Here is a 10000-nt window from a genome sequence, read left to right as displayed (position 1 = left end):
ATATATATATATATATATATATATATATATATATATGTATATGTATATATATATATATATATATATATATATATATATATATATATATATATATAGACAGAGAGAGAGAGAGAGAGAGAGAAAGAGAGAGAGAGAGAGAGAGAGAGAGAGGGAAAGAGAGGCATATATACATTTATTCGAGGACTGGAGAGAGTGCCTTTATGGCTCCATAGACAAAATAAATGTTATAATTTCACTAGAATCAGTTTGTTCAGTGCAGTTTGGGAAAGCATATGGAAGGGTTTTTATATGAGAGCAATAGGAGAGGAACAGAGAGAGTAATTGTTTAGGAATAGTTAGTTATAGGAAAACTGTGGGATGCGAGAAACAGGTCTTGTTTGTAAGGCAGATATGTGAAAAAACTTTTTTTTTTTTTAGTTATGGTTGTTTTTTGGGTCATTAATGGATTTAGAAAAAGCTTTGCAGATGTTTACGATTCATTGGAAGTTGTTAAGAGCAGTCAAGTGTTTTTACTGAAGTAATCGAGCCCGTGTTAGAATTCGAAATGGAAAGAGCGAGTGGTTTGAGATGAAGGTGGGGTTGTATCATGTCGCCGTGTTTGTTATATGTGTACACGAATAGGATGGTGTGGGAGGTTAATGTAAGGATAATAGGCAGGGGAGTAGAGAGGGTTAAATAAATGGAAAAAATGGAAGGTGAGCCAGTTGTTGTTTGCTGACAACACTGCGCTTGTAGTAGGGTCGGAAGAGGGTTTAAGGGAGTTAGTGATGGAGTGTGGGATGATGTGCTATTGGAGAATGTTGAAGGTAACTGTGAGTTAAACTAAGGTGATGAGAGGAGAGGATGGCAACGAGTTGGAAGTAAGTCTTAAAATATATGTATATGTATATGTATATGTATATGTATATGTATATGTATATGTATATGTATATGTATATGTATATGTATATGCATATGTATATCTATATGTATATGTATAATTATATGCATATGTATATGTATATGTATATGTATATGTATATGTATATGTATATGTATATGTATATGTATATGTATATGTATATGTATATGTATATATATGTATATGTATATGATATGTATATGTATATGAATATGCTGTTTCCGTATGGTCACCGAATCTCATTAAAGACATTGACAGACTGGAAAAAGTACAACGGCGAGCCACAAAACTGATTCCAAATATCAAAAATAAATCATACGAAAATCGACTTAAGCACATGAATCTGTTTTCCCTAAAAAAGCGTAGACTCAGAGGTGAATTGATACAGGTCTTTAAGATTTTAAAGGGAATTGACAACATCAAAAGTGACCAAATTTTCACATTGAATGAGAATCAGACAAGAAACAATGGTCTCAAACTGTCCGGAAATAGATTCAATTTGGAAGTAGGTAGAAACAACTTTGCCAACCGTGTAGTTAATGAATGGAATAAACTTCCTGCACAGGTAGTGCAATGTAGTTCAGTTCGAAGCTTTAAGAATCATTTAGATAAATACCTAAGTAAGATGCTGTAATTATTATAATTTATGTTATATTATTTGTTTTTGTTTTGTTATAATTTGTCTCTCTGATTTTCATTTATTATTAGTTATATGTCAATTTATTATCATTTACTATTTACCTGTTTGTTTGTTATTCAACTATACCAATGCATTTATTTATGTATTTTAATTGTTATTTACATTGTTATAGTTTTAATTTATTATTAATATATATATATATATATATTTTTTTTTTTGCATCCGACCTAGATATGGATCAAAAGGTCTCCTGTCGGCATGCTTTGCCTTTGTAATCCTTTGTAATCCTTTGTAATGCATTTGTATATGTATATGTATATGTATATGTATATGTATATGTATATGTATATGTATATGTATATGTATATGTATATGTATATATATGTATATGTATATGATATGTATATGTATATATACATATATATATATATATATATTTATATATAATATATAGATATGTATATGTATATGTATATGTATATGTATATATATGTATATGTATATGATATGTATATGTATATGCATTTGTATATGTATATATACATATATATATATAAAAGTGTTTGTAGACACGTGTATGCAGATATGTATGTGTACGTGTATATGTATACGTACATACATATATACACTGTATACGCTTACATACACATATACTCGTACGTACAATAATGTGTACACCTACATATACATATATGAATATGTATATGTGTATATGTATGTTTACGTAAATATCTTATGTATTTGGCATATGAGATCATATTCTCTTGGTGTCTTCTCTTTACAGTTTGTACAATTGATATAATCTCTCGTTTTTGCATCTCACATTCGTCCTGTCTGCCACGTGACTGTAGGCCACCATCTATGTCACGTCTCGTTATGTCCTCTAAGGGGAAGTGACACTCACATAGGATTCACCGTATGCTTAATCATGTGCATAATTCTATGCACCCTTTGTCACCCTCATAAACACCATTTCATTCTTTAATAGGAATGTTTATTGTATAAGTTGTCTCTTGTTTGTCTCTCCCTAGGTTTTATGTCGCCTTTCTGTTCTTCATTTCCAGATGCTCTTTCACATTTTCTTTCAGACAATTTGTTTTGATAATTACCTCTGGTTGCTCTGTGGTGACTTAAGACCATTTCTTTAAGGCATGCATGTACTTGATTATGATAACAGAGTTCTTAGGGCCCTAATTATAAAATCCTCTGTCCACCCTGAAGAAATCTTACTCTCACTTTTTTTTTTTTCCCCAAATTTTATTGTTTGTGCATTTGGAAAATGCCAGTAGATTTTATGGGTAACCCAGTGATGCAAATAGGATTATCTAAAAACACGGAAGTATTTTTTGGGTTTCTAGTGGTAGATTTTTCAAAGAATGGCAAAGATTTTAAGAATATGTCGCCTAAAATATTTAGAAAAGAGAAAGGAGATCCTTTCATCAAACCTTTATCTACTTATCTATTTACTATTTTACTTTATTCATATATACATGTATGTGGTATTTATTCTTTTATTTGTTCATCTATTTAGTATCTTTTTTTATCTATCTATTTTTTTTTGTATTTATTGATATATATCTCTCTTCCTTACATAAGGAATATACTTGGATTAATGCAATATTTTGTGAGTATATTACTGTTCATATTACTGTTGATGTAGCTATTCTCATTTTAGTAAGTTTGTCTTTCTTTTATACCGTTCTATCCTCGTGATTCTAATAATACAAATGAATACAGACAAAATAATCGACAAGTAGAATAAGAGTGATGAAGTTAATTGGAAAATGTTTTACGGAAACTATATATAAATATACAGATGATGATAATGATCTACTTGCATACCCTTCTATACTTATTATTGTACTGCCTCACTTATAGTGATAGATTTTTCGTTCCACATGGGTTAGAGAATGTGATAATCGTCCTAATAATTACTGAACTGATCGTATTCTAATGAATTAGATATTTAACAAAGAATTAATTTAGCAACGTGTTTCTAAGAACTTATTTACGTGAGTGTCTGGGAACAGTAGATAGAAGTAGAAGCTGGAAAATCAATTTAGATGTTTGATAGCTAGATATAGAATCGAGTGTTGTAACAAGTGCACCCTTCACAGGAATGGTTGTGAATGTAACGTCTTTATAGAGAGAAAAATCAGATGTTTCATAACTTCTCTTCATAATCAGATCTTATGTAAACGTATCAATAATGGAAGAAATAATAACTAATGTAAAATCGTAACTGCTTTTTACAATTTTGGTATTTTTATAAAAAGTTTACGACAGAGAAATCTGTAACAAATACTGGCCAGAACCATAGATCTTATAAACGTACTCTCATTCCGTGGATCGAACGTCAGTCCACAGGGTTGCACTCCAAATACACGTGAGGGTAGGTGTGCCTTCGCCTGTTTAGAAGTAGTGACACCATGCACTTTAGAAATCTCAAATCATTAAGGATATTTGAGGCCTCTTTCTGTTATTGGGTTGTCTCTCTTTATCTCTGAATAGATAGAATAAAATGAAAGAAAATAAAACTAAATAGAATTCAGTAAAACAAAATTACATAAAATAGAATAAGTAAAATAAAATAAAGTATAAGATAGAATAAGATAAGATAAAATGAACTAACAATAAATTAAAGCAAAACAAAATAAAAATAAATAAATTTAAGTAAAATAAAATAGAAAATAGATTGAATAGAATATGATAAAATTAAATGAATCCAAATCAAATCACATCTAATAAAATAAAATGAAATCAAGTAAAGAGCATCAAACACATTAACCTTGACGCCTTCAGGCACTTTAACTCGATGACGTCATTCTCAATTTTTCTTTTAATAATAATTCTGGCTATTTTATCAAACTGTGGTATTCAAATGAGAAGAAAAGTCTTTGAAACCGTCTTTTGTTTTCTACAAGGGCAGAGGCGCTAGAAACTAAAATTCATAACTATTTCAATTAGAAGCTTTGCTTAACCACTTGTATCATTGAAGCGTGTGGGCACTGTATGCAGAGTAAACTTCGATTCTATTCTTTTATAGAAGTCATATTATGATATTCTTGATATTCTGTGTTGAGTACTTATTTCCGTATCCTTTATAGTATCTTTATATCTCGCGTTTTCAAGTTTACCTATTTTTCTTGCTTCCTTATTTCATTTATTTCAATCTTTTTATCTTAGGATATTCATCTATGTTTTTTCCTGTTCCTTTAATGATACCCTATTCTCTACAAAAAAAGTCACATTAAGGTATTCATCGTAATATTGTCATGTACTTCCTTAAGTATTATTAAAAGTAGTTTTGCATTTCAGTGTTATAGAATATATACTTTCCTTCGCTATACTATTCCTTTGAACACTTATATTCCTTTTCCGTGTTCCTTCCAACCTCATCCTCAAGTTTATCCTTTCCCACTTTATATTCCTCTGGACCACTTGCATCTACTCCCCTCCACCCCTACTCTCCTGAAAGAGGAGGAGGAGGAGGAAGAGGAGGAGAAGGGGGGGGGAGTTGGATGAAGACTGCAAGGGTCATCATGGGCGGCGAGATGACGCCATCGCTGATATGCTACGCCGTCGCTTGCCGCATTTCTTCCATATGGGCTCTGTCATGAGTCCCCGCCCACGCCGCCCGCCGCCCGCCGCCTACGCTCTCCTCCCGCCTGCTCGCCCTCGCGGCCCGACGAGCTCACCGCTCGTCACCACCTAGTGATGCCCGTCAACCACACAGAGTGATATTCACCACAGACACTACTATCACGATGTCCATCCTCACCACGCCAGACAGTATCTGTTCCACTGCCAACGTCATCACCAGCATCATCGTTATAATCATCATCGCCAGTCTCCATCCGAATGGCTAACAACGACGACGACGACGACGACGACGCGACGACGACAACAACAACAACAACAACAACAACAACAACAACAACAACAACAACAACAACAACAACAACAACAACAACAACAACAACAACAACAACAACAACAACAACAACAACAACAACAACAACAACAACAACAACAACAATTACTACTACTACTACTACTACTACTACTACTACTACTACTACTACTACTACTACTACTACTACTACTACTACTACTACTACTACTACTACTACTACTACCACTACTACTACTACCACTACTTCTACTACTACAAAGACAAAAACACCAGTACCAATAACAACAACATGTGGCCATTACCGCAATTAGCATCTACCATGCACCCAACCCAGTACGATACATCATACAATGTAATAAACACTCCCTGAATTTGTAACTACTACTGCCATCACTTGCATGGCAACAATGGCTGCTACCTATATTAGAAATTATATTACAAACGATATTCAGCTAGAAAATTATCCCAGTATTCCTCAGAAGAACACTAATACCACAAATCATCTGAGAAGCTATGCGGCTCATCTTTTCTGCTGTTGCAGACGGATCTCAAGATGAACGAAAACCTTTGACGTTAACCAGAATAAAGCTGTTAAACGCTCTGGTCCGCGGTTTAGGTTCCATGTAATCTTAAGGGTCCAGAGAACCTCCAAAGTGGAACCGGGAACCGAAAACCAGAGGCATTTAGTGGTTGCTTAACAATTATTTTAGTGTTGAGTTAGTCTTTAGGAGGATGAAGGACAGCAGTACATAAGTATGGGGTATATGAGTGATGTAACTATTCAACACAGAGACGTACTATGTATATCTTACTCTGGTTAGGAGGCTGAGCTTGAAGCTCAAGGGAAATTGATTGATTAAGGCATCTCTCAGATTTGAGGTCACGACTTAAGCTATCATTACTTATCGTAACAATTCTCTCATTTACTAATGAATACATTATATCAGTTAGATTTCTCTTATACCAGTATTTCTAATAATGTTTATCGTACCTACGACATAGTAAGCATATATTTGCTAATAGGGCGCCATTTAACACCATATAGAGACACTAGAATGTTGTCGTCGAAGAGGCTAAGACAAACAGAATTACCAGGAATTGTTCACGCCCATCCACACCTCCCCGCCCACTATACCCCATACCCTTTCCCTCTCACCACCCACGACGTCCCTCGTACCACCCTCCCGCCCACGCAGGGTGGCTTTGTGCCGCCCTACAACCAAAATCTTAAACACAGAAGGAAATACTAACATATCCAGTTTTGTGGCGAGCTGCATACACTCTGGCATGTCCATGAAATTATTTCATTTAAGTAAGTTTCGGATCATCCAGAAACTGATTAATCTCTCATTCAGATAAATGAAATCGTCTACCACTTGCCACGTGAGAATCCTTACAGTACTCCAAATTATCGAACTCAGTGACACACACGCACGAGCGCGCGCACATACACACACACACACACACACACACACACACACACACACACACACACACACACACACACACACACACACACACACACACACACACACACACACACACACACACACACACACACACACACACACACACACACACACACACACACACACACACACACACACACACACACACACACACACACAAATGAGTCCTGTAGTTGTTTAGTGAGTAGAATGCAAGGTTTTCTTGGTATGTTAATTTGCTTAATGTATTTATTTTCTGGACTGGACACGCGGCTAGCTACAAAGATACACTGTGTAAATATATTTATATATCACGATCACCCTTCATTAGTATGGCTAAGGCAATGTCATTACCCAAATTATATATGTTTATTTAATTAGTTACCTAGTTATTCATTAATCTATTTATTTATTAGTTTATCATTTTATTTACTTATCTTTTTCTTTATTTATCTGTCAAGTTTTCCTTTCTCCTTTGTTAAGTGTTTATTACTTTTATATATCAATTATATTCATTTTTTCATTTGTTCATTAACTTATTCATTAAATTACTTATTCATCTATTAATTTCTTAGTTTATTTATCTACTTGTTTATTCATTTATTCATTTATTTATTCAGTTATCTATTTGTCTATTTATTTATCTATTTGTTTATTTGTCTTTCTATTCATTTATTCATTAGTTTATATGTTTATTCACTTAGCTGTTTATTTATTTATATATTCCTTGACCGAATGGGTTAGGACGTCGTTACTTGCGACGAAGGTCGAGTGGATGGCAGTTCGAACCCTGCCACCGGCGAAGTTGAACCAAGGGCATAGTTCATTCAATTCCACCCCACAAAGTCATCTGTGAGGGGCACCGTCCTAGACCTTCCGATAAGGTGGGAGTTTGTGACGTTAAACCATATCATTATCATCATCATTGTGTCTAGCCTCCCAATGTCCTGCTATATCATTACAACACATTCTCAAAACCAACAAGTAATAACACTCGCTTCACAGACAGCACAAGAACCCTCCCGACGCTGCCGTCGCAATCTGAGGACCCTGTCACTGCCCGCGCGCCTCACGCCGCCCACGGAGACCGCCCATTCTGAGCATTCCTCCACTCCCACGCCCGTTGCATAAGACGCCCTCACCTAAACGGTCTCCCGGGCGGGAAGATCGGTTGTTCATTCCACCAGTAGTGGCCATGTGATAATATGCAATGTAAAGATCTTTAGGCTCCTCGATGATCGATGTAGATGCTAATGGATGTAATCAAAGTCTACCTTGTCAACGTGATCGTTTGTATTGTCACCGTTTCGTCTTTGTGACTTTGTCATCGTCGTTCTCTTCGTCTTTGCGACTGTCTTCGCCTTCACCGTTTTCGTCACCGTCAACGTAATCGTCATCGCCATCGTGATCGTCGTCGTCGTCGTCATCGTCATTCATTTTCGTCATCGTCATCGTTATTGCCATCGTCATCATTGTCGTCATTATTGTCGTCGTTGTCGTCGTTGTCGTTGTTGTCATCATCGTTATCATCGTCGTCGTTGTCGTTGTCATCATCATCATCATCATCATCATCATCATCATCATCATCATCATCATCATCATCATCATCATCATCATCATCATCATCATCATCATCATCATCATCATCATCATCACCATCATCATTGTAGACTTGTAGTTCTATCTACATTCAGTGACAAGATACTGGTCTTTGGAGAAGCAAAGTCTAAACGGTCTCTTTTCTTTACTGTTTCAGTGTTCTCTCTGGTTTAAAAATATATGTAACCTCCGGAGAAACCTGGGGGGTTGCCAGATTCTACATACAATTAAATATATACAAAGGGTTGCCATATTCACATTTTGTGTGTTAAAAAAGTTCGTCGCGTCGGTTGAGCTACGATGACAGGCGCTGCTTCTATTGTAGTCGGGGAGCGCGGTCTCTTTTTCCAACGCAGGTGTCAGGGCGTTTCGCCCGAAACGCTGGCGGTTCCTATTGTCAGAGCAGGTGCTTTCTGGGAGACTAGTCCTCGGGTCACTAGGAATAATTGAATGCCACTTGGTATCAGATCCGCAGGGACAATAGAGGTTCCTCAAGAATTGGTTTGAAGACGTTGGCGTACTGCTCGCTCCATATGCGTGTGTGCGCGCGTGTGCACGCTGGACATCGAAGGGGCTGACAACAGATGATCAGTCACTTATCCTCTCTGTCCCCAATGAGAATGATACTCATGGAAAATAAGAGATAATACAAAGCCTTTTGCAGAACCTTGGTATAAAGATACATACACATAATGTTGGAATAATGGTGATATCGGGGAATACTCATGAATCAAATGAAATACATTTAATTGTATGAGGATGAGGAAGTAGATATTATTTCCATTCACCTATGCAAAAATATATATTTATGAAGCTGTCGCTCGACTGCGAAGATTGAGCTTGTGAAGGGAAAGTCTCTATGTCAAAGAGACGGGGGACTCTTTTGATATAATCTTTGTGCAAGACGGTCTCCGTAAGATCGTGCCACCTGAGTGCTTTGACATTGTTCTTTGACTCCTGTCCAATTGTACGATAGGGTCTGTAGAATTTAGGGGGAAGAGGTTCGAGATGGGGTGTGGTTAAGGGTGTAAGCAATGTTTCTAATTTCAAGGGTACAAACTTTAGCTGATTTGCCATGCAAGCGGACCTTTTTGTCCTTAGGTGAAGATTATCATGCATTCTTTTGAAGAGATCATTGAAATTTGCTGCTTTGACCTTGACATAATTATTGAAATTGTAAATAGAAGGTAATTTTGAAAGAAGATCATATGGGAGCCTTTTGTCTGAGCCGAAGAAGATGAAATGAGATGGTTCAGATACTAACCTGTTAATGGAACTATTTATGCAAGCTTGAATTATAGGGACATGCTCATCCCAAGAAGGGTGAAGATCAGCAAGGTATCGAAGAACATTGAGAACTTTTCTATTCTGGCGTTTAAATAAGCCATTTGAACTAAGTGATAAGCAGTAGTGTTGCATTTCTTGATTTGAAAGTAATTACAAATGTGCAAAAGAACCCCATTGCTGGATTCAATCCCGCTGTCAAAATACAAATT

The sequence above is a fragment of the Oratosquilla oratoria genome, chromosome 7 (genome assembly GCF_046742065.1).
Source record: "Oratosquilla oratoria isolate Oo_2021 chromosome 7, ASM4674206v1, whole genome shotgun sequence".
Classification (NCBI taxonomy): Eukaryota; Metazoa; Arthropoda; class Malacostraca; order Stomatopoda; family Squillidae; genus Oratosquilla; species Oratosquilla oratoria.
The sequence above is the reverse complement of the archived record's forward strand: the minus strand, read 5'-3'. Positions refer to the sequence as shown.